Raw genomic sequence first — 26,386 nt, 5'->3', positions numbered from 1 at the left:
TGGACTTGTCATTTTCCCCTCATGGCTGCCAACAAGTTTTCAGTTTACTGAGTTCCATTAAAACACTCCAGGTGTTCTGAGCTTTTGCATTCTCTTTTACAGATTGGGTTTACCTACATTGGTTCCAAATGTGACAGAAAGCAAACAAACAATTATCCACATGGTTCAGATGTGGCTTCTATTGCAACTCAAATGAAAGAGGCCTGATAATGTCACCCAGCCCCTGTGCTCTTTGCAGACTGGTTGGATGGAAAGCACTAGCATTGTCTTGGGAAACTGCCAGGCTGGCTGATGAGCTCTAATTGCAGGAATGCAGCTCACTGCCAGCAATTATGCAGACACAGTTAAGTGAGATGCATCCACCCTGTCTAGGTCATAATGCCACTGTTTTTTGGGTTTTTTGTTTTTTGTTTTTTTTTTTTGGCAGAATGAAGTTTGAACCAAGATCTCAGAAATAATGCTCCTTGATTGAAAAAGGCATAATAAATAATTTTAGTGATTTAGACAACTATTCTTTCTGGGCTTAACCCCTACACAAAATTGTCAAGAGGCATGTCATAGTCCTGTTTCTCCAGGACCCCAAATTTATCTGTGCCACAATTTGACTCTCTCTGGCTTATCTTTCTCTATTCCTTTCCTTGGCTAAAAATATCAAATATATTTCTTTCTAATGCATTAATTTGGGTAATTTGTTTGTTTTGGAAATTGAGAGGTATTTGGAGGTTGTATAATGGAACTCAGTGAGTGACAACAGTGCAGAGATCAATTAGCAATGTCTGCTGTCACAAGTGACATCTCTACTTTATACACTGTCCCTCTCACCCCACTTCCTATAGAGTCTCCAAAAGTGTCTGCTTCTTTTTTTAAAAGATTTATTTTATTTATACAAGAACTGGGATATAGGCCAGAGGTGCGGGAGAGTGAGAGGATTCACCAGACAGAGAGGGGAACAGAACAGGCAGACTGACTGAAACACACTGCTGAGGGAAGCAGCAGGCGAGACAGGAGAGGTCTGCTGCACCATATGGGTATCTCCCTGGCCAACCGGGAAACGAACACACGCTGCAGAGGCTGCGGACAACTTCACAGTACTGCACTCAACCCACTGCACCACTGGGGAGGCCCAAGTGTCTGCTTCTATTAAGGCACATGTTGACGTGGTGACTTCTCAGAGAGTAACAGTGGACAAATAGAATAGACTGACTTGCTGAACTTCTATTCCAATTTCTTTTTCATGACTCTGTCTATCAGTGGCTTCAAGGCCAAAAACCACATTTCCCAGACTCCCTTGCATGGAAGTTTCAAGGCCAGACTAGGTTCTGCCGGTTAGTTTCACTATTGTGAAAATTGAGTTTTAGATTGAATTATATGGGAAGAAAAGCAATGCTCAGAAAATCTATCGTGACGAGAGTGGATAGTGGCTGACAAAATGTAGCTAGATCTCAGCATTTTGTGGCGAAAACTCCTTTATTGTAAAAATTAGGATAAAATAGAATTAAATTCTAACTACCTTATTTTCTCTCTTCCCTCTAATTCCTCCTTATGATTAATCTTGAACTTGCAACTAATGCATTTCTCTCCAACTGCATTCCCAGAAACTTGGAAAACTGATTGGGTTACATCCCTAACAAAATTTTTCTGTGCCACTTTGAGGTGGATAATAACATCAAAAACAAACATCTGTTAAATGTTGCCTAGACCACCAGGCACCTCCTGGGACCTAAAAATCCCAAGTTCCCTCCTCACTTTACTTTCTGCACCTCTCCCCACTACCTCCCTCCCCTTATACCACAGCATTGTGTTGATTTGGGAAGTCAGCTTTAACAGGTTGGGAGTGCAATTCTGAAGACCCTGGGGGAAGTACCTGGAGTAAACTCCTCTGCTGGTTCAGAGTTTGGCTTTCTGGTGAGAGAACAAAAGACCTGGTTTGGTCACTTACAAAAGTATGACTCTAAATCTAACGACTTTGTAAGCAGTTCCCTGATTCCCAGAAGACAGCTAAGGTGGAGCCCCAGTTTCTTTACTGTATCAAGGGAAATATTTCCCCAGGCAAGCCAGCTCTGTGATGGTGGTGGAGATGGGATGTGGATTCAATTCTGGAGACCCCCATCTAGACTTTGCTCTTGCAGCCTTTCCACCCTTTCTACAAGTACTTAAATGAGTCAGTTAAGCCAGCGAAAATGGCTTCTGCAAATGTTCCCTTGACTGACCCAGAGTCCATTAAATCATCATGAAAACAAATCCATGAGACATACAAGGGAGCAATGAAACTGGGGTTTCAGATCTTCAGCCAGACCTTGTTCATAGACCATAAAGCCCTTGACAGACAGTACTTTCTCACACCTGACAAAAATCTTTTCAGGCTCAGTTCCAATTTCACCTCCTGCTTTATCCATCAATTGTCATCTCCAAGCAAAATGAGACTCTCACTACTTATACAATATATTGCTGCAATTTTAGTACTTACCCTCTTTAATTATATGTACTTTTCCTTTTTTATTAATAAATCTTTAAAATTTATTTTCTTACATCATTGTTCATTTTTATACAGTAATTGTAATCCCCATAGTTCTCCCATCACAATAGCACCTATGAGCCATTACCATAGTTCCTTGTGCCCTTCCCTCCCCTATTTTGACCCATCACTCACCCTTTCCTTTGCTGTATACCTCAGATCTATGGTCAGTTTCAAGGTTTGACCTTTTGTTAGATTTCTCTGTAACCCACACATAAATGAAACCATCCCGTATATAACTTTTTCCTTCCGAAAAGGAAAAATTTTGCTTAGCATAATCCCTTCCAGCTCCATCCACGTTGCTGCAAATGGCATGAGTTTGTCTTTTTCATTGCCAAGTAGTATTCCATTGTGTACATAACCACAACCTTTTGATCCACTCATCTGTTTGGAGCCATTTATATATATATATATATATATATATATTTTAACTAGATCCTTGTCAGGCAGTGGGATCCTCAAAAGTATGAATTGTAAAGATATGATTTCATCTTTGAATATGTTTCCTGTGGGTGCATCCAAGCACCTCTGCTAACATAGATATTAGAAGGGTTGCTCTAGCGTGATATATGTCTAAGAGCACTGGTTTAATTGGACTGAAAGAATCAAAATCAGTTTGTCCTAAGTGAAAATACATAACATATTGCTCTTACTAATAACTTATTAGAGGTTGATATATCATATTAAATTATATTAAACTAAATACACAGACTTATATTACTTAATAATCTCATGGTAGAAATTTAGTTTTATTTTACATAGAGAAGATATTTTTAATGTGGACCTGTATGAGTTGGTATACAATAGAGGTAGTCAGGGGAGAAATAGGGTAAAGTACACACTCTAGCCTCACAAATTTATTGAAATCTGTAGCTATCACTTTTTTTTTTTAAGATTTATTTGTTTACTTATACAAGCACTGGGTACAGTCAGAAGCATGGGAGGGTGAGAGAATTCACCAGAGCCAGAGTGGGGAACAGAACAGGCAGAGTGATGAAATACACTGCTGAGGGGAGCAGCAGGCACAGCAGGAGAGGTCTGTGTGCCATGTGGGACCTTTGCCGATGGCTGGGGATTGAACCAGTGCTGCAGAGGCTGCAGGCATCTTAGCAGCCCAGCGCTCAACCGCTGCGCCACCAGGGGAGGCCCTGTAGCTACCACTTTTATAAACTCTAAATCCTGGTGCCCTAGGTGCTCCACCTATAGGGTTGGTTTCTCTTGGTTAAGTCATACCCCTGAGCCAATGTAGATCAGTGGTTATGAATCCTGACCATGCAGCTAATCTTCCTGGCTTCAAATATCACAACCATTTGCCATCTGTATCTGACAAATGCATAACTTATTTAATCATCCTTTGTTTCAGGTTACTTGTCTGTAAATTGATAATAATAATAACTCATGTACATATATAGCAAGAAAAGGACCAGAAAGCATGGTACAAGTGCTTAGTTGTTATTTTATCATTTGTTATCATTTAGTGTTAGTTGTTATTATATTAGTTATTATTTATCAAATGATGTTTATCCCTGACATGAAAATGAATGTATCAAATTTTGCTCACATTCTTTTAGAAAGGTCAAGGCATGTATTTGTTGCCTGGCAAACTATAGATGACAATGAGCTATGCTGCTGACTAACTAACTTGTGAGCATGTGACAATGAGCTATGCTGCTGACTAACTAACTTGTGACAGGGTCACAAGTTCCTTTTGAAATTGAACCTGCATATTCAACTTTGTCAACTCCATTTTGAAACAAATAGAAGAGGAATTTGTAAACATGTCTATCCAGACATATTACTCAGGAAGTCCTCTTTTCACTGGTTATTTTCCAGGTCAAATGTCTTTGGGGAAGGTGATTATATGTGTGTGTGTGTATGTGTATATATATATATATATATATATACACATATACACATATATGCATATATATACACATATATACATATATATATATATATACACATGTATATATATATGCTTTGTTTCCAAGCACAGGGACTGGCCCACAAAGATATAAAGATATTCCTTGATTTAACAAATGAAAAGACATACTGGTGAATGTTTATTCATTCACCTAAAATCAATGACAAAAATGCAATGTCTTAAAATCATATTCCCCAAGAATACCACAAGGGCTACTTCAAAGAACTGAAGAAAGCAGCTAGTGAAGAGAAACAAATTCCTGGGCATAGGTTGTACAAATCCAATATATGGATTTTGCAAAATCCATGTATTGAACATGGACAAAGGAATAAAGTGCTATAAATTTCTAAGTTTGCCAAGCAAAGCTATAGAATCCCAAGGATCTCCCTCCTTCCATTCCTATTGCTTAGTGTAGCCAAGGGTCACCTTCTCTTGATGCCTTAGTATTAATTTGACCCAGCAGTAATGAAGGTAAAAAGTCAACTTGATTCACACTAATGAAATGAATTGAGAAGTTCAGAGATTTGGCAACTTGCTGTGTCAGCTTTGTCCGGTAGAGCTATTACCAGTATTTCTATCACACCCCAAAGGGAGATAGATAGAGGAGTCCAGTTTAGACCTGAAGGCAGAATGGGACATAATTCCAGACCAAGCCACCCAGTGGAAAGGTGCCTGTTCTGAGAGGTGGGACACAGATCTTGTCCCTTTTCAAACTCCTTGCTCGAGGGGATGACCACAGGTTGTCTAGATCTCTTACTGAGCTGCTTCTCAGCTGAAGGCCATTTGTGTGTTTTTCCAATTGGCAATTCAAAAGGTCAGAAAAAGATTGGATCAACTTAAACTTTACAGCAGCAAGATTGCAAGGGGCTCTTTGTGCCTGCCTTTATTATTATCTCTGTGGTTGAAAATGCCCCTCTGCGTCCACCTGCCCTTGGAAGGATGAGAGGAATAATGCAGTCTTTAATTTTGGATCTTGCTTTAAGTCCATCCTGCTGTGATTCTTTCTCCTGTAGAAAAAGGCTGTTTGACGATTTTTGGCATTGCCTAACCAGTATAGTTCTGCTGTTTTTGATGCTAAAATAGACCTCATCTCCGCTATTCCTACTCTGAGTTTGTGTGACTGGTTTCCTTCTGTTATTATCTTGCTTTTAATGGTTTATATCACCCATAAAACAGAGGGACTGCTGGTTTGCAAATCACTTAAGAAACAAGCAGACTCTGCAAAATTGAACTAAATATTTGTGAAAACGGTTTATTGGTTTTTTCTTTTTATGGTTTTGACATTGTTGTTTTTTCTGTATAACAGGACCAGAAATATCTAGAGACCAACTTTGTGCAAAATGTCTTGTGATGTCCTGTTGTAGTTGGGATTAGAATTATAAGCTGGAAGTGGAAAGTATTTGAACAGTGAAGGTCTCTCCTTGTCTTCAGGGAATGAAATGGAGTTGTGTAAGTTCACAGGTCATGTCAGGTTCGGGATCATTTTCCAGTTGTGCTGGAGGCAAGCAAGTCACATCTGAGATGAAACTGTCCCTGCAGCTTTTTTAAATTCTACTTGCACATGGTTTTATTTGTTTTAACCAAAAATCAGAGAAAGAATTAACATCCTCTGTTTAATCTGTAATATGAAGTCTTGAAAAAAAAGTTTATTTTTTCCCATTTAATTACTTCTTTACATGCATTTACAGTAATTAGACATCAGATGCAGTAGCTAAAGCAATTACTGTATGTCATTTCAGAGAATTACAGTATAAACATACAGTAAATACTCAATAATCCATGACAAGCTACTTAAAAAGTAATAAGGAAATTTAATTTAAAATGTGGGAGCTGAGATGCATGATGTGCTTCTGAATGAAATGCCCACAATTACAAAAGAGAGATTCCAGCTTTGAAAATCTACCACTATTAATTTACTACCCTTCATAGCCTGGGTCATTGGCCATCTCCTTTCAAAATTAACATTAACAATGCATGATAAATAGCTTCTTACAACTTGAATCCACTCCTCTCTCTCTCCCCTCCCTTCTCCCATTCTTCCCTCCCTCCTGTCTCTCTCTTTCTCTCACACCTAGACACCCCACCACACACACACTCAATACTCAGATGCCACTTAAAGCCCATTAACCTGAGAGCACAAAAGTTCATTTTACAATAACATCGCAGTCACAGCCTTTGACTTTCATTTGAAAGGTCTTTTTCTTCTCATGTTATAACATTTTATAATAAAATGCATAGGAAAGCTGAAACTCAGTGGAATTCAGTGTTAATCTTAGTTTGTTTGTTTTTGTTACTGAGGAAACTTAGGCAAGTGGTTCAAATTCTGCATCTCAATTAGCTGGCTTCTAAAACAGGCTTTTTTATTAGCAAGTCATCTGACATAATGTGAGCAGGAAATATATCTGGGATAGAGTGGCTGCTACTCTTGTGTTATCTATTTATTTATCATGTTATGTTTATTTATTGTGTTAGCTATTGACATGCATTGAATAACTTTGGAACATCTACTCTTTTCTATTTTGACTTTGCAATCTTCATAACTTTTAATAATTTTCATTTGATGTTTTTACCAACTTCTATGTGATGTATATTTTGCCTCTATTCATTAAAAGAAACTTAAGGTGCAATAGTTTCCCCTAAAGTACTGGTTTCCCCCACTATCCAAAAGTAGGACTTCCATGAAAACGTTGGGAAATCAAAATGGCAGAAGTCAAAGAAGCAATTACCATTTATTTACATGGAAAGATTTTTGAGTTTTCACAGACACCAAAAATAATCTATCAAATGATAGATAGAGGCTGCCACTGGCAGCCTCTGTTTTCGGTTATACCTGTTCAGTTATACCTGTGATGAATATCCAATAGGGCAATATCATTCTTTCACTTATTTATCATCTTCTTAATGGTTCTCATTGTCTTATCTCCTTTTCCATTTCATAATTATTTTTTAAAGATTTGTTTATTTATGCATACAAGAACTGAGGTACAGGCCAGAGATACAGACGGGTGAGAGGATTCATTAAAGACAGAGTGGGGAGCAGAACAGGCAGATTAACTGAAATACACTGCTGAGGGGAGCAGCGGATGAGACAGGAGAGGTCTGCTGCACCATGTTGGTTGCTCCCTGGCCAGCCATGGATCAAACTCATGCTTTATTGGCTGGCGATAGCTTGATGGCGCTGTCTTTAACCCCTGCACCACCAGGGAGGCCCTCTTTTTAGTAAAGCCATTTTCACTCATACAAAACAACAACAGTTGACAACAATGTGGATGGTGGACATACTATATGAGGCCAGGAGAAGATAGTGGGAAGCCATCTGGATGCCCCCTCATGGCCCTTAAGGGAGATGAAAGCTGCTACCCATTCCCCAAAGGGATCATGACATACAGGGCCTCTCCTTATGCTGCTCCTCATCCTCCCCTTGCTTTCTGGACACAGGGAGCTGAGATGTTTGGGGCAGGGGTGACATGGCTCATGGGGAAGAAGCAGAGTTGGAGCATCTTTGTTGCAAAGACTCTCCCAACTACTTATTAGGCCACATAGTAGACATTTGAAAAAGGGCCATGAAAATGGTACTGCCTTTACCTACAAGGGTAGCTGACTGACACCTCCAGAGCCCTGAAGAGACAAGTATAATGCAAGAACTTTGAGTCACTTATGACTTTTCAGGCCCACCCACCTGTGCTGAGAGGAGGCCAACTGAAAATGGCTAAAAATACGAGAAAAAAATCAACACTGAATTAATAATGGCAGGAAGAGGCAATAGAGAGGTTATTCAGTAGATTAGGCCCTCAGAGGACCTAGCAACAGTGCTAAACGGGAGGCAGAGGGTGCTATGAGTGAGCAAATCTGGTGCAGAGGAGCCAATTTAGGGTGAATTCCTCCTTCCATTCCCTTGTATACATTTCATCTACTCCCCACTTCAGTTTTTCCCAAAATATGTTCCACTGAAAAGACATTACAGGACATGTTTTTCCAAATAAGAGTTCTAGAGTCAACTACATTTGCAGATGTTGCTTAATCCATTTTAGTAGAGTTAGGTATATTAAAGGGTCCAAAAAGATCAACAGTGTTTTTTAAAAATGCCCAGAGCTTAGGATCTGGGCGTTTTTATTTCAATCATTTACAAATTACCCTACAAATGTAATATATTGGGTTACCTTGGTTTGCATTACACTAAAGTATAAAAATATGATCTTATAACTATGTGGGATATATGACGTCACAGATTCTTACTTTCTTAACTGTGATTTTACAGCTGATTAAGCACAGTTAAGAAAGTAAGAATCTGTGACGTCATATATCCCACATGGTTATAAGATCATATATTTATACTTTAGTGAGGACCAGAGATGGAACCACTCTTAAGACTCAGTTTACAAAATGAATTTAAGCAAATTACATAGTGAATTCCAGCTTTCGGAAGCTGGAAATATTAGCTACTGAGATTCTACTAAATATTAATCATGTCAGACTGTCCTTTCAGACAGTCACTAATGCAGTTAAATCTTGATAAAGCGGACTCAAAGAAATTAAGACACTGTCTGAGGTCTCACAATAAGAAGTGAGGTTCTCACTTCCTCGTGCTTCCTCCACCCTGGTCTGTCTGAATCGGATTAGATATTTTAAGTGCATGGTCTATTGAACTTTGAAGCTAGTGTAGATAAATCAGAATGGAAATTCAGGTTATAATTTTTAATATAAATATTTGGTTCTACTATAATGTACACAATTATTCTAGAAAAATATCTGCCCCCTTCATCTATGGGAAATAGAGATAATGAGAAAATTGGTTCATGGTCTTTGTTTCCTATTATTTATGAGATTTCCTGTTACTCAGGGAAACCTCAATTGATTGGAAAAGCCACTATCTGCTTCAGAGATGATTCCTTTCCAGTGGAGGGGGACAAGTTCATCAGAGTCAGAGGAATACAGTCCTGAGTGTCAAGTGGGCCTGCTACATGTGGACTCTCGCTGGGGTGATGCTTCTTCCCATTTTCTAACAATTGTCTCTGGGCCTCACCAGACATGGTAAAGTGTGCATAAATTCCCTCTCTACCTTTTTTTCATATCATAATTTCCCAGATTCATTATTTCCAGATATATCTTTTCAAAATTGGTCAAGTTGTTTGGAATTGGTCAAAAGCAGTGACAAAAATAAGATCACTCTAGATGCTCCTCCACTCCTCCCTGGGGGAGCTGATACACATGCACACTACAAGTTTCTAGGGCTGGGTTCTGTCCTGGTACACGTGTACTGAGTTATGGATTTGCCACTATTTCCCCGAGGACAGTACTTCTGAATGCAATTCTCTCTGTCAGAACATTTTTTAGCCACATTCTATCAGGCTTCTCGCTCCCCACCCGTTCAGTATTCCATCCCATTATCTGTGATCCTGTCCTCTCTGCCAGCGTAAATAATCACCATCTCCTTCAGCTCTCACATTGTCGCCCTGCCTTTCCTTCTCTTTGTTGTTCATTTTGTCTTGTGTTTTCATGGCTGGTGACTTTCCTTCACTTTTGTGCTAGAGCAAAGGCTGCCAATCCCTTCATTTGCATAGTTTCCCAATATATAAAAGTTGCTTACATTCTAGAATCCCTTTATTTGGATTTGTTTAAAGAACACTTTTAGAAGTGAAGCAATTGCATTCTTTAAAGAGCATCCTGAAGTTTTTAAAAAGAAGGAGGGAAAATAGGCTTATCTTCACTACTTTCAAATGCAAAACTGTCTACAAGTGCAGGTATGTTTTCCTTCCAGTGATTCAGAGAAAAGCCTAGTCCTCCAGGAAAGACTGAGAAATACTTTTTAAGCTCACTGAGGTCTTGTGGAGAATTACGCTTACAACAAACGTTGTTAGAGAACGTCTGCGAAAGGTTTATTTTATGCCAAAGAGCTTAACTGATTTGGAATTAAATCAAAAGAGCCTTTGTGTCTCTGAGGTTGAGCAGCTCCTTGTTTTATTTGGCAAAGCATGACAAGGCTCAGCCGACAAGGTCTCCAGCCTGTCACCCCTTGCCCCGATGGACAGCATGTCAGGTTATATTGTGTAAACAGACATGCTGACAATTTGGCTCTATTTGAGGATTGAAACTATTCTGTGACTACCAGGGGACACCCAGTGCTGTATTTGGGTTGCTGCTTTTAAGTTGTTGGTAAATCTGCTCCCCTTCTAAAAATTATAATTTTTATTCATATCAATGCTTAATGTTTGCAGAGAACCTACTTGCCTTCTTTCTTTCTGATTAAATTTTTAATAGACTTTGACATTTTATATAGCACAAAAATCTTATTTTCACAAGATAGCATATTTTGGTGAGTAGTCACGTTAGGGGCTCAATTCTCAAAGTTCACACAAATATAGCACCTGTATAATCCAATATGGCATTATGGTAAAATATATCCAAGGAAGGTTACTCAAGTAACTAATATGAGTCAATTGTGGTCTATATAATATTCAGGAATCATTCTTTCTCTTCTCCTTCTGCTTCCTCCTGTGTCTCTCCCACCTGTTCTTCCTCTTTGCCAGATCACCTGATAATTTGATTTAATCCTAAGAGTTAAAAATTAAATGCAACTACTTAGATATTTCACTGCTTTGTTCACAAAAAAAAAAAAAAAAATCATTGTGACTAAAAAAATCATATGTTCAGCAACCTCTAACCTTCAAAAAACAGAATTCAAATACCTATCTCTTCAATGTAAAGCCATTGATCTTGTCTCAAAGACATTTTTTTTAAATAGCAAATTCATGACTAAACACTCCTTGGTCAACTTGTACTTTATTTTAGCATTTAACAACTAGTGGCAAATCAACATTAATAACCACCTGGGGGCCTACCTGGTAGCCTAAGTGTGAAGTCTCAGCATTATCATCTCTAAGGCCTGACTTAGATCCCCAGCCAAGGAGCTACCACATGTGGCACAGCAGACCTTTCCTGTCTCAACCACCGATCCCCTTAACAGTATATTTCAGTAAATCCACCTGTTCTGCTCTCCACACTGTCTCTGGTGAATGCTCTCACCCCCACCCCCAAACCTCTGCCTACATCCCAGTTCTTCTCCACAAAAATAAAAAATTAAATAAATAAATATAACCACCTGGTGGGACAATCAAAAGTACCAATGCAGTGATAAAAGGAAAGCCTTGTGCTAGTGTTGCAAGTTGGAGTGATTTTATATTTGTATATAAGTTTTAGTACTTTCCAAATTGCCTAATTTTACATTGGGGAAAAAGTCACATATTATAAATTATAAAGAGCTGTTGTGCTTCATTATTCATTAGGATAACATTATTCAATAGAGAAGGGAGTTCCTAGAAGCAATTAAAAAAAGAATAAGAGTATATGATTATGTAATAGTGGTAATGCCAATATTAGGCAAAGTGAAGAAGTTAAATCATAAAGAGATGTGTGAGGGAGTTCTCAATTCTTGGAATTGGTGGGTTTACTCTAAAATTAGCTTATTATCATTTCAGAAAAAGGGGTTTCCAAATAAGAAAATCACAGAAAGCTTACCTCCATGTTTTGTTAGTGATAGCATTGTAAATATATCAAAAATAGTTTCTGTTCCCTTTCTTCATGCAAAGGAAAATACAGCATGACATGATGGTACAAAGCACTTACCAGAACATCTGTGTTTTCACAGAAGACTTGAGGTTTTAGCCACTGAATCTCTAACATCCATTCACTTTGAAAGGAAATTACAATTGGCTTAGCTTAGATACTCCAAACTTGGATTTGTTCATTCTTTGGTCCAACAGAAAAAAACATGCAAAGTATGTACAGTGGTAAAAACCTAAAAATTTTTCTAAATGTTCCATTAGAAGAAATGCATTGTGTACAGGACTCACAAAAGTATTCAAATGTTAGCACTCTTTCCAACACTCTGTGTATAAAATACAGAGGATTGACCAAATTCCTTTCTTAGATTACAAAATAAACATTTCCAAGAATTCTGCAAATAATAATTTAGTTTCAAGTAGCTCATCTGTTCTAAAGTTATAGGTTGTGCATGCAGGTACAAAATTTTACAAATTCATGTTTAATCCAAATGAAGTCTTAAAAGTCACATGTGCATAGCCAGTATTTTATCTAAAAATATTGTGTGCATTATTTCAAGTAGGATTATGTGAGTGTGTGTATATTTCTTTAATTTTTTTTTATAGAGGCATGTTTTTATTTATTTGTTTGTTTGTTTGTTTGTTTATATACACACTGGGTACAGTCAGAAGCGCGGGAGGGTGAGAGAATTCACCAGAGCAAGAGCGGGGAGCAGAGCAGGCAGAAGGACCGAAGTATATTGCTGAGGGCAGCAGCAGGTGGCAGGGGAGGTCTGCGCGCCATGTGGGACCCTCTGGTGGCCGGGGAGCAGCCGGGGATCAAACCGGCCCCGCAGAGGCCATGGGCAGCTTCACAACCCAGCGCTCAACCACTGCGCCACCGGGGAGGCCCCCTATTTCTTTAATTTTTTAATGTCAAAAAACTACATACATATTCTGCAATTATGAGACATGCATTCTAATTATTATCTCAGAGTAGTTATTCTTTCTCTGAGTAAATCAGAGCTCTAATTACAGGCAGAAAAAATTACATTCAATATTGTGGAATATTTATGCAAAATACTACCCTTAGCACTTATCAGCTAAACTATAATGTCTTGTAGAGTTTATACAGCAATTGCCAAAAGAATGCTGTCCACTTTTGACTTTTCCTTTTTTGTTCAATGTGTATAATATCTCATGAGAATGCAATTTCATTTTCAAAAATTATAAATCACTATTGGCCAGTAGTAAAATTCTACGATCTGCATTCTTTAGCCAAAAAAAAAAAAGCATTTCTTTTTTTTTTTTTTTTTGATAAATGTATCAATTTGATGTTTATTATAGACTTATGAGGCTGGTACTATTGATACATCATTTTAAAGATGAGAAGCTCAGAGAGATTTAAGTAAGTCATTTATCCTTGACATAAATGTGAAGTGGTGGTGTAAGATTTTATTTTTTTTTTTTCAATTTTCTTTTTTTTTTTTTTTTAAATATTAAATTTTATTTTTATATTCCCCCATACAATTGCAAACGCCCCATTCTGACCCCAATCCTTCCCCTCCCGCCCCCCACCCCCCAAAAAGTGGCATTTCTTATTCCATAAGCAATCACTTTTCTCCAAAAAAATCTCTGACCTTTCTTGACAAGATACACGTCTACTTAGTCACAAACTTTGTTGTATTCCTAACAGGTAAAACATTTGATGTTTTCTCCCCAGGGATGATTCACACAATAAATTTCTTCTTTGTGATGCATTTTTAAAACACAGAAAGCCAAGAGGTAATATTCATGTATAAATTATTTCACTGAGAGCTTTCTAATTTCACCCTTTAAACTGTGGTGGGTGGGGGGCAAGATTCTATAGCTGTGCACACAGGCCCTATTATCAAAATAAGAAGTGATATACCTCAATTGTGTAAAAATTTTGTAATGCTGAACACTATTTATTACTGGATAGACTTGAATGTGTATTTCTGAATCCTAGAATATTTTTAGAATATAACAAAGTAGCACTCCATTTTCTATATTGGTACATGCTTGTGTATATGTATATATGCGTATATTTACATAACCACACAACATTTGTAAGCTCATTTACTATATTATGTACAGTGAATGTAAATTTAGTACAGGAATGATTTTACTAGTGTCTATCAGAAACGACTCATAAACTTGTTACTTAATCCACCCATATCAGAATCAATTGAAGAACATGTAAAAAATGTAAATTAATGGCCACATTCCAGATTAAGTGAAACAGAATCTCTGAAAATAAGATCAGATATTCTTTTCTTCTCTCTATCTGTGTGACTTTCTATATCAATTTGAAGAACATTGATGAGTGTATTTGTTGGTGATTCAGGACCCACAAAAATACAGGGTTTGTTTTTTTTAGTTTGTTTGTTTTGTTTAATGTTCTACAGAATTATAAGCATTTGGTACCACTTTTTCTTCTACTTCCTTTTTCTTTACCAGATTGAATTTATAGCTTTAAAATCTCTTTATATCTTCCTTATCAAACACATGGCTTTAAAAAAATTGTTGGCCAACTCAGTCTTAGCAAATGCTGGTAAAAGCAAATTCAAAGCTGGCCAGATCTTTCCATTTGAAGAAATGTGTTTCATGTAAACATTGGGGGGGGGGGCGGGAACCAGATCAGATTATATCTAATCAAATAAAAAGCTATGTAAGTGCAAGGGGCTAAGTTATAATTGCTCTGGGAGCAGTGATGTTGAGTTGTCTGGCTTTTGAGGATTTATGTGCTAAGCCATACTGCTGAGTTAACAATTTTGCTTTGAGATGAATATATAAACACCTGTAAGATGAGGATTTCGGACTTCCTGAGAATCATATTAGAAACGAACTGAGCTTTAGTGTGCAGTTACAAAATTAAGTCTCAAACCACTTTATAGTTAGAAACTGCTAGAAGATTGTCAATTTGTACTATGGGCTGTGGGCCAAATTTCTGTAAGAGATTCAAGAAGTCTGTATCACCCATCCTGTTAAAAGGTAACATTGCTGACAAGGGCTATTTTCCAGAGCCAATTTGTCAAGATCAGAGACAGTGGATTGCTTGCATTGATTAGCAGGGTTTGGGGTGGACAACCGTGTTTTGGCTCTATGCTTCTATAAATATCCTGAGGACATAAAAAAGACAAAACAATAGTTACTGCTCTCTTTCTCTCTCTCTCTCTCTCTCTCTCTCTCTTTCTCTCTCTCTCTCTCTCTGTGTGTGTGTGTATGTGTGTTCCTTCAAACACAGATGCCCTAAAATATTTAATGTCAGCAGTCAAGTAATTGTGTAATAACTTCCAAGGGACTCAGCTTTTATCTGTCAAGTACTTGGGAACTTTTTCAGCTGAAAAGGTTTCTTCATGTTTATGAGTGAGAACTTGCAAAAGATATTCTGACTTGAGACTTTGTCCATTGCTAGAAACTCATTATTATCCAAATCTACTTATTGATCCATATTGTCTTTCATTCTCTCTTTTTCTAAATCAATGAAATGCAACTCTATTATGTATATATTAGCAAATAAATAATAACATAAAAACCACCCAAACAAGCACTAAAATTCTCAATTAAATTCTGAATGCTTGCAGAACAGCTACTTAGTTAACACAACTTTGAATTAAAAAATCTTTAAGTTCATGTTTCTGTTTTCCCTTAGTATTACAGTAAATTTGGAGAGTAACTCTGACAAGGAATCCCCATAGAATGAATAGAATTATACAGCTCGGTGGTAAGACAGCAACTATTTTTCCCAAAATAATTTGATTATACTTATTTCTAAGAAAGTAAAGTGAATAATGCATTTCATACAAGTGGTAAAGATGGGATAGTAAGATTCTTAAGAAAGAAACTACCAGCCAGACTAATTGAATTCAAATACCTTATCAGCTAAAGACCTTACTTAATTTTTCTGTGCTTTATTTATATCTCCATAATATGGGTCTAATAATAATATCCACTTTTTTGGTATATCTATAGTCATTAAGACATTTGGCTATAAAAGTCACCACTTAGAAAATGGAAAATTATCCAGAACATAAGAAGTTATGAATATATTTATATCCTTTAACATACAAGTAAACATAGAAAGATTTTATGGGCAAGTGTGAAATCAAATTCAGTAAATGTTCATTTGTGATCATTATGATGAAAAATTTTGGCTCCCTCAAAGCTCTTTCTATTCAATATCAAGTCAAATTTGTTAGAACTTATCATTAAACTTACCTATTATTCTGAGATTTCAAGAACTCCAGTAGACTCTAACCCTATTAGGTCAGACAATAAAGAAGATTAACCACACTTTTAAAAATATGTTTAACTGGCTAGAAGAGGCAAAATTAGCACTTCAATATTGTTCCACTTTTTCCAAGGTCTTCAGGAATTTTTGGTGCTAATCATATATTATGCATTGAACTTGTCTTATAGACTCTTCTCACATATGTGTGTGTTGGGGGAACAACAGTTTTACTCTTTCATCTTTACCAACTCAACCATTTAGAAAGGATTGACATTCTAGGTTTCTAACCTTAATTTTATTTCAGCAGAAGTAGTTAATTATTAAGAAATACTAACTTGAATGTGAATTCAAACTCTGCATCTGGATCAGGTCTCTCTCTTGAATTTTTTACGTTATAGAACCCAACAGCGGAGAGAAAGCAAACACACAAAAAGGATTTAGAGTGCACTGTAGCCAGGGTGGGCTTCAGATGGAGACTTTTTTAGGAGCTTCAGACATGTTGACAGGACTCTGTTTCTCGCCTAACTAAATGCTGCTCACTTCCAGATGGTTCTTTTATTCCCTTAGAGTCCCTCCCCTCTTGTTCTAGTAAGACCAACCACACTTCCTGGGGCTCTACACCTTGGGATTCAACAAATAGAAAATGTAGCATCACCAACATTAAAATAAAATTCAGATTCTTAATTCAAGTAGTCAAAACAGAAGCTCTAATTTCAGGGTTCATTCACCAGCCCACAGGAGAGCCAATCAGTACAACAAAGGAAATTTAATCCTTGATGGCTGTGTAGCTCTCTATTAGGTCATGTACCCAAAACACAGGTAACAATGCCCCACCCAAACTATGTGAATTGGGGTGAGATGGAGGGTGGATGGCATAGCTGTGAACACTGATACTGCCCAAAGAAGAAATAAATCTCTGAAAGAAAACTGGACCTCTTGTGTTGGGAAACGAACATCCATTTTTCCTACAGTATCAAGTGAAGATAACACAGGCACAAGCCTTTCTGTTATTTTGCAGCTGCTTTGTAACTTTATTTAGTAAATAAGAATGACTGCCTATTGTTTGACATTGATATAGATGTTGAGAAAAATCCACAGGCAAATAAAATCAAAATCTAGGTACCATTGTATTTAACAAAGTGAGTTGCTAATTGTCTATGTTGAAGAACTAGTTCCTATCCCACATTATACTACAAAAAAATAATACTTTTGTAAAATGAAACAAAATTAATTATTAAAAGAAAAAATAATCTCACACTAGGAGCTAAAGAAATATCAAATTGCTATTAATATTAAATGTTAAATTAGTTAACATTAAAGCACTGTTAAACTTTCTAATACTTTTCCTTAATTCTAAAATTAGAAATTATTCGCAGTGTGGCCTCTGGACACAGACCCCACTTTGAAAAGCACAGCTTCATAAATATGCATTTAATTCATACAATGCTTATTAACAATGTTAAGCATTATTATGGTAGCAAGGGGGAAAAAAGTGTGGGGGTATTCTCAAATAATAGAAATTTAGATTCCTGGGCCTCCCCGGTGGCGCAGCGGTTGAGCGCTGGGTTGCGAAACTGCGCGCGGCCTCTGCGGCGCCGGTTCGATCCCTGGCTGCTCCCCGTCCACCGGAGGAGGGTCCCACATGGCGTGCAGACCTCTCCTGCCGCCCGCTGCTCCCCTCAGCAGTGTGCTTCGGTCCTTCTGCCTGCCTGCTCTGCTCCCCGCTCTGGCTCTGGTGAATTCTCTCACCCTCCTGCGCTTCTGACTGTGCCCAGTGCATGTATAAACAAAACAAACAAACAAACCAGCAAACAAATAAATAAAACATGCCTCTATAAAAAAAAAAAAAAAGAAATTTAGATTCCTGCCAAAGGGAATCTTTAAGAGATTTCTTTAAAAGGATCCTTTTAAAATCTATTTGGGAAAAGAAAACCAAAAAATGCATATGCATTCTTTATGAAGTTATTATCATGAGTCAACAACTTTTCTTTATAAAGGACGAGATAGTAAATATTTAGGCCATCGTCTTTGCCATAATCATTCCACCTGCTAACTCTTAGTCTAGGTCTTCAGTGTAGGAGTTAGAAAACCAAATGCAAACTGGCCCCTAACAAGGAAAGTATTGACTCTGGTAATTAAAAATTCAGAGGCTAGCTTCAGATGAAGCTTGTTCCCGGGGCTCAAATTGTGTTATCATTTAAGTTTTCATCTGTATGTAAGTTCCATCTTTTATTATCAGTCTCAGGCAGAGAGCACAGGTAGGTTCCAGGCCAATACCAATAGTCACAGTCCTATGAAAGTTTGTAATCACCTCGCTACATATAGAAGTCTCATTAGATTTTGTTGGCTCTAACTATGCACATGTCTATTCCTGAGTGAGTCACGGTGCTCAGGGAAAGTGTATGTTATCATGAAACAGATCTCAGCCTCTTCTTCACAATTTGTCCAGAGGGTGGTGTCAACTGCATCCAAGAACAGCAATTTAAGAGTCACACAGGGGTGAGTTATCCAGAAAAGAAATTAAGGTCCTTCTGTTAAAGCGAGGATGAATATGGGAGAGCAAAAAGCAATAATGTCCATAAAAGGAAACAAAGGTCAGAGAGGTCAGAGAGCTGGTGACATTACAAGATTGAATTAGGTTCCCTGTGTCAACACTTGTAAGCACAGTGAGTCCTCCCTTAACTTCATCAGTAGACTCTTGGAAACTGTGACTTTAAGCAAAAGGATGTATATTGAAAGCAGGTTCTCAAATAATGTTTCATTCAACATTGTCCATTTTATTTCCTTCTTCAACTTTATAATGAAACAATATTGAGAAAAATAATGTAATTTAAGGACCTGCTGTCTATAATTTCTGCTTTAAAGGAACTGACAGTCAAGGACAGAGGTGTACAGCTTTGCTTATCTGCAGAAAGTTATGATTGGAACTGAAGAGTGAGGTTTGGATGGACCATGGCACTGAAGTAAAACATTTTCTCTGCACAAAGCATGATCAAAAGAAAAATATATGGTGTTCTGTTGACTGTGATTAGTTTGGTAAAGAGAATTACACATTTTGTCATCATATCCATATTTGTTCTACTGAATAAGAGTTATATAAACTCATATAAAGCAAGAAATTGCTTCTGTTTTTTAAAGTTTCAGTTCCTTTACTTTAAAATGGAGACACTTTATTCTTAGGATTAGGTGAGAAATAAGCACATAAGTGCCCCAAAATGCAGCAGCTGTTCTGTCTGGGTCACATGGGTCTGTCTGATATGGTGGTTACACCTCACAGCACACTAGAGAAATGCCCTTGGGAGGGAAGACTGGACTGAGATAAGAGTGGATGATGAATGGGAAATAAATTTTGACCCTATTCAATGTAGAGAAAAAAGATTTTGGGGCTAGAAAGTGACTTAGTAGAATTGATATTTTAGGGAGGCTATCTGGCAATGAGAAATCCATGCAGAATTGAACAAAAAAGACCCTGGACAAAGATAATTCTGTTCAGGAAACTCCACGATCAATGTTTTTATATGTCTATGATGAAAATAGAGATTTCTTTTAAAAGACTCTGCCATATATTGTATTTGACATTTCTCAATATTCTAAGAAATATAAAGAGATTAATGGTGGATCCTTACATAGAGAAAGTGGAAGAGAAAGACCTTTCCTGGCAGTGAGTGAGGAATTGAAATGACCTTCACCTTCTATTAGCCACATCTGAAATCTCTAAGAATATGAAGTGACCATCAAAAGAAAAGTTTATTAGGAATTTCCAGTAAACAGCACCCTGTTTGTTTTCTCTTATGTGTAAGAGTAATTGGAAAGTGCCAGGTTTTATATCAGGAAATATTTAGAAATTTTAAGATAAAGGAAGCAAACATAACAGAAAATCATCTCCTATTACAACAGCAATGTCTCTTGATTCTGTACTGACAAAGGACCCAAATGGGTACATTTCATTCATTTGAGCTCATATATATTGTCAGTGTTGACTCTATTTCTGATATTTACTTATATGTGCTTTAATCATCAGAGGGAGGTATTTACCACCTTAGTAAGTTCTCATCCTTACTTGGTCTAGTCTCTGCCTGTATTTCTTCTGTTTTTTTTTTTTTTGGGGGGGGGAAGTTATTGGAAATAATAACAATTATTTTTGGTAAACCTAATTATATCAACAAATATTCAGCATATTTATTTTTATATGATTTGATTTTAACCATATTTCTAGTTCTTTAAGTGAGTGTATTTGCAGTTTAGGTTCTGGCCAACTGAAATATATGCATTGTGGCTTCATCACCACAGGTACTGGCAGAAATCATAAATCTTGTTTTACAGATTGGGTGTCTAAGAGAAGGAGAGAGATTAAGTGGATTGCCTAAGGTCACAAGGTAACACTGTCTCCTAGTAAGGCTTCTTAATTCTGTTTTTTGTGCCTGCAATCATTCAATCCATTTTGATGTTGGGAACTGTAGGGTCAGATTCTTTATCTCCTATGCTGCATCTTCAGGCAGTACGAGATTCTGACAGGTGACAAGACTATGTTTGAAGTGATTGTTCTCTTCCTTGGATAATGCAAGGGAATTGGGAGGAAATGGAATTTCCATTATATTTCATGAACAAACATCCAGGAAGGACTACTACATAACAAAAAGAAAAGTGTTACTTTAGAAGATATTTTTAAATTTAATAAAAATGATTCTAATTAGATCATTCAAATGCCTGGACATGCTCGGACTTGGCATACTATTATCAAAGGGTCATATTTAAGAGTTAACATTGACATCTTAATACTCATCTTCATATTTGGAAAATAAACATTGTTTGGTTTTTTTGTTTGTGTTGGACCTATATTCTGTTGTGTCTTATAGGATGAGCTATGGCTGATAGATGTCTTTATATAATTTCAGAACAATCAAATGAGTTTTCCCTGTTTGAATACTCTGTGCCCTCTAGCCAAACAGCAAGACCTCGCTAGTCAAAGACTAATAATGATGATGATTATATCTCTACATGCTTGTCACCTTTTGAATTTCACAAAGCACTTTTACTTAATTTATCTTATTTGGCCTGCCTATTCCATGAGTTGCTATGATATTATTCCCATTTTAAACACAGAGACTCTCAGTCTCTTTACGGTAATTATCTTGCTCAAAGTTTCCCAAATAGTTGTTCATTTTCACCATATAAGGGACAGTTATTTAATGAAATCTAATGAAACCCATCAGTATGAGACCCATCATCATTTTATATTTCACTAAAAAAACCCTATAATAATGTATTACTAGTTATGCCTATTATAATGTATATAGTTATGCCAATTTCAGTAATGTTAAAAAGTTTTGTAATGTATATATAAAATAGATGCATGATGTTGAATCAGTTGGCTATTTTTCACTGCATTTTCTGATCTGTATATCTGACTTCTCTAAAAAGTGATCTCCATGGTCATTTTCTTCTTGTTGTGATTTATTCATCATGAATTCTCCTGAAATTGGCACTGGCCACTCCCAGAGTCTTTTTATTGTTTTAATTTTTAAAAAAGATATATTTATTTATTTGTACAAGAACTGGGGTGTAGGCCAGAGGTATGGGGGTGAGAGGATTCACCAGAGACAGAGTGGGGAGCAGAACAGGCAGATTTACTGAAATACGCTACTGAGGGAAGCAGTGCTGAGGGTAAGACAGGAAATGTCTGCTGCACTATGTGGGTTAACATCCTAGCTGGGAATCAAACTCAGGCTGCAGTGGTGACAGCGCTGAGACTTAACCTCTAGACCTCCGGGGAGGCCCCCTCCCAGAATCTTTTTAAAATTGTTTCTAATGCCCACAAAACCTAAGACTTCCCTTTTTTTCCAATATACATCTATGCAAATGTGCAAGTTCCAGAATGAGACCTCCAACTTTATCATTCTTGCTTGTCCCACCTCTTCAACTTTTTTGAATGGTATCTTTTCATTCAAACTAATTTTTCTAAAACTAAAGCCATTCTCTTTATTAATAACAACAGGAAAAATAACAAAGAAAAAACAAAACACCAAAGCTACTGTCTGACTTGAAAAATGCATAAAAGTTGTAACATTTCCTCACCTGGTCTGTTTAGAAACTAGTGAATGATGCTTTTATTGAAAACAATATAACAGTTTCAAATTGGGTTCCTAAAAAGAAGCTCCAGTGGGGATCATTCTGGGAAAAAAAAAAAGCATGTGCATTAATTTGTATAAGAATAGCCATTGCGAGCTTAGTATTTTCTAGAAATGAACTTTTGGAATATTTTAATGATTTGTCAGTATCACATTTACCTAAATCCTATTGAGGTATTTAGAGAAACAGGCAAATTCCTTCCAAATTGATCTGCTTAAGACCCAGTAATGTGGGAGTAATCATCTCTACTAATCAAAAGTTTGGACTTGTCGGCCTCTGCGGCGCCGGTTCGATCCCCGGCTGCTCCCCGGCCACCGGAGGAGGGTCCCACATGGCGCGCAGACCTCTCCTGCCGCCCGCTGCTCCCCTCAGCAGTGTACTTCGGTCCTTCTGCCTGTTCTGCTCCCCGCTCTGGCTCTGGTGAATTCTCTCACCCTCCCGTGCTTCTGACTGTACCCAGTGCATGTATAAACAAAAAAAAAAAAAACAAACAAATAAATAATAAATAAATAAAAACATGCCTCTATAAAAAAAAAAAATTAGAAAAAAAAAAAAAGTTTGGACTTGTTGTTCCTATATGCATATAGTCACAGAAAAATAATCTGATACAGATACTCCTCAACCATGCATACCCTATTGTTCTTCACACCATTTTTGTCTCTTTTATCACTTTTTACTTTATTTATTGTCCTATGTTTGTCACCCTTGAATACTTGTTCACTAATAGCTAAATACATGGATAATACATCCTAGTAACTAGAACAGTGCCTGACATTTGAAAGGCATTCAGTAGTCTACTGTATATTTTATTAAACCTCCAGCATAACAAAGAATTGTTGTGTTGACTGAATAAAAAAAAGGAAAACAACACATTTATCACTCCTGTCTTCAATTTGTTGTGAAACTGTTCAATTCTTTGTTGGTAGTCAATACCTGTATAAGCCTCGTTCCTACCTGGCTTTGAAATGCACTATCTAAAATATCAAAACTTCAAGAGATAAATGAGATATTTTTCTTTCTGAGAACTCATTCTTGCTGATAGCCTGCAAAACAGAATTGCCAATTTAACATTGGTAACATGCTTCCCTATAGTGCCTATAGCAATACTGTTCACCTATTTAAAATTATCAAGTTTCTTTCCCTTCCAACTTTTAATATTGTACTATATCTTTATTAAATTTTAAAGTTTAATATTTTATACATTTGGATTTTGCTGGATGCACTTTTTCTCCTTATTAATTTCATCAGTAGTATCAGTGTTCTGCAAATTAAGGTTTGCTAAATAGAGTTATACCATATTAATAAGCCTAAATCTCTTAGTCCTGATGTTTAATTCATTGCTTTTATTAGTATATTTCCAAGTAGAAGATTTAATTTATCCATATTAGACTCTACCACATAGTGTCTTGCTCACAAAATCTTTCATTAAGTCTATTCCCCAGTAATGAATATTTTACCAATTTATCACATGAAACATCCCTGGCCATTATTACTTGGATACTCATCTGAGAGATTTTTCTAAATATATGAAGCTGAAAACAAACAAACAAAACCTAAACACAAAATAATCTTACTCTTCTATTAGAATATTCAATTCTGTTCTCAGAAAATCCATTTATTTGACTTAAATCTTGTGTTTTCTAATAAGTGTTTAGGAATTTAGGGAGCTATATTATGATGAAGGAAGATTATGTACTAGAATCAGATTTTTTAAAGGAAAATTATTTACTAGAAGCAGTTTTTTTTAATTTCATAAATAGAGGAATTTTTTTTCCATGGAATGGAAGCACTAAATATGATCTAGGAAGAAAAGATCAGGCCGTTGCTTCTCATAAAACTTTTTTTTAAGATTTATTTATTTATGCATACAAGAGCTGGGGTACAGGCCAGAGATTGGGGGGGGGGGTTTGAAAGGATTCATCAGAGACAGAGCGGGGAACAGAACAGGTAGACTGACCGAAGTACACTGCTGAGGGGAGCAGTGGGGGAGTCAGGAGAGGTCTGCTGCGCCATGTGGGTTGCTCCCTGGCCAGTGGGGCATTGAACTCGTGCCTGGGATAGAGCTCATGCTGCAGAGGCTGAGGGTAGCTTCATAGGTTGTGTCTTAACCCCTTGCGCCACCAGGGAGACCTCATAAAATTTTTCATGAAGGTATACTTGCTCCCATAGGCTAACTACCTATGTACTCCATCCCACTAGTTTTACTATCTTCCTAGAAATGAGCTATGGAGAAGAAAGAGACTAACATTTACTGCACCATTTGTTTCAAATATTTGATACTTCTCAACGCCCTGTAACACTTCTTTCAAAAGTGGGATTTGAAGATAGGGAACAGTTTGTTGCAAAGAATTTACCAGGCAGGGGTAATGTGACATTGTAATTTATAGGCAGTACACGTATTTCATCATTCAGATGATCAAGTTATATTATTGATTCATATTGTATCTTAATCCACAGTTCTTGGCTTACAATGCCCCAAAACCTTGAAGTTTCCTAAGTGTTGTGAGTTATGAACGTATTTCTTGCTATGTTAGGGTAACTTTTGTAAAACACCTGAGGGTGGGAACTGTTTACTAGGGTGATTAGAGTGTTGGAACTACCAGTCCGAATTGCCTAACCTCAGAGAGGGAGAGAGGGGAAAAGGGAGAGGGGCTAGAGGTTGAGGTTAATTGCCAATTACCAATGGGTTAATCATATCTAATAATTAAGTAGCCATAAAAGCCCAAAAGAGGGATTTTGGGAGCTTTTGGGTTGGTGAACATGTGAAGATTTGAGGTGAATGGTATGCCTAGAGAGGACATTCAAGTTCCTTGCTTTTCCTGCATTCCTTGCATCTCTTCCATTTGATTGCAGATTTGTATTTTTAGTAACCTATGCAATAAATCAGTAACCTGGTCAGTAAATGAGTTCTCTGAGTTCTGTGAGCTTCCTAACAAATTAATCTAACCTGGGGAGGGCATCTTGGGAACCTCTAATTAACAAGTCAGTCAGAAGCAAAGATGATAATCTGAGCTTGCAATGGGCACCTGAAGTCTGAGGAAGGGATCATGGGAGCCTGCAGTCTGTACTTTTGGTCAGAAGCACAGGTGGTAGCCTGGGCCTGTGACCAGCCTATGAAGTATAGAGTGATCTTGGGACACTGAGCCCTGTGATATGCCACTGTGATACATAGAGTATCCTGTGGAATCTGTTACTACTTCTGGGTAGATCTTGGTAGAAGTAAGCAGAATTTAGTTGAATTCTTAGACAACCTGCTGTACAAGTATCACTTGTTGCTGTAGGGAAGCCCCATACTCACCCCTCAGGGAAATTGATCTTATCATTGAAGTTTCCTGCAATCAAGGCAGGTGACAGATATGCTGACAAACCCACACCTATAGAGACTTGGATACCAAGTCTGCAGGACCAGAGAGACTGATATTGCTAATGACTACCATGAATTTTTATTAATGAATTGGTCATTGATTAAAGGCCCACATTAGAAGTCTCCTTGATTCATTTTCCAAAGTTATGTTTAGCATGTACACTTGTGGTGGGGAATACTTAATGAGAACAAAGTCATGTTCTCAGCAGGGAAAAACTTGGAACATTTTCACAAGGGACATTGTGTGGCATTGGGGAGACTTCTTTAGAGCTAGGAATAGAGTCCATTCAGTAACTACTCTGTCTATTCAAAACAATAAAACAGGGCCTCCCTGGTGGTGCAGGGGTTATAGACAGCTCTATCAAGCTATCGCCAGGCACTGCAGTACTAGTTCAATTCCTAGCCAGCCAGGAAGCAACCCACATGGTGCAGCAGACTTCTTCTGTCTCGCCCACTTCTCCCCTCAGCAGTGTATTTCAGTAGATCTGCTTGTTCTGCTCCCCACTCTCTCTGGTGTATCCTCTCACCTCTGATTTACACTCCAGTTCTTGTATGCATAAATAAACAAAACTTTAAAGCAAAATAAAATCATAAAATTCAATCTTATAGTAAAAAAATGAAATTGATGTAGTTTTTGTTATACTGTATATTTCTCTTGTAC

The 26,386-nt window shown here is 37.2% G+C and overlaps 1 long non-coding RNA gene across 1 annotated transcript; it reads right to left on the bottom strand.

Annotated features, from left to right (window-relative positions):
* Window positions 1-14,884: 14,884 nt before the first annotated feature.
* Window positions 14,885-22,351, bottom strand: LOC129145197 (uncharacterized). The gene is made up of 3 exons (XR_008550389.1): window positions 22,308-22,351; window positions 16,220-16,260; window positions 14,885-15,120 (listed from the first exon to the last, which is right to left on the bottom strand). It is a non-coding gene; the product is annotated as an uncharacterized LOC129145197 (long non-coding RNA).
* Window positions 22,352-26,386: the final 4,035 nt, after the last annotated feature.

The sequence above is a fragment of the Talpa occidentalis genome, unplaced genomic scaffold (genome assembly GCF_014898055.3).
Source record: "Talpa occidentalis isolate TD23 unplaced genomic scaffold, MPIMG_talOcc4v2.1 talOcc4.9, whole genome shotgun sequence".
Lineage (NCBI taxonomy): Eukaryota > Metazoa > Chordata > Mammalia > Eulipotyphla > Talpidae > Talpa > Talpa occidentalis.
The sequence above is the reverse complement of the archived record's forward strand: the minus strand, read 5'-3'. Positions and strand labels throughout refer to the sequence as shown.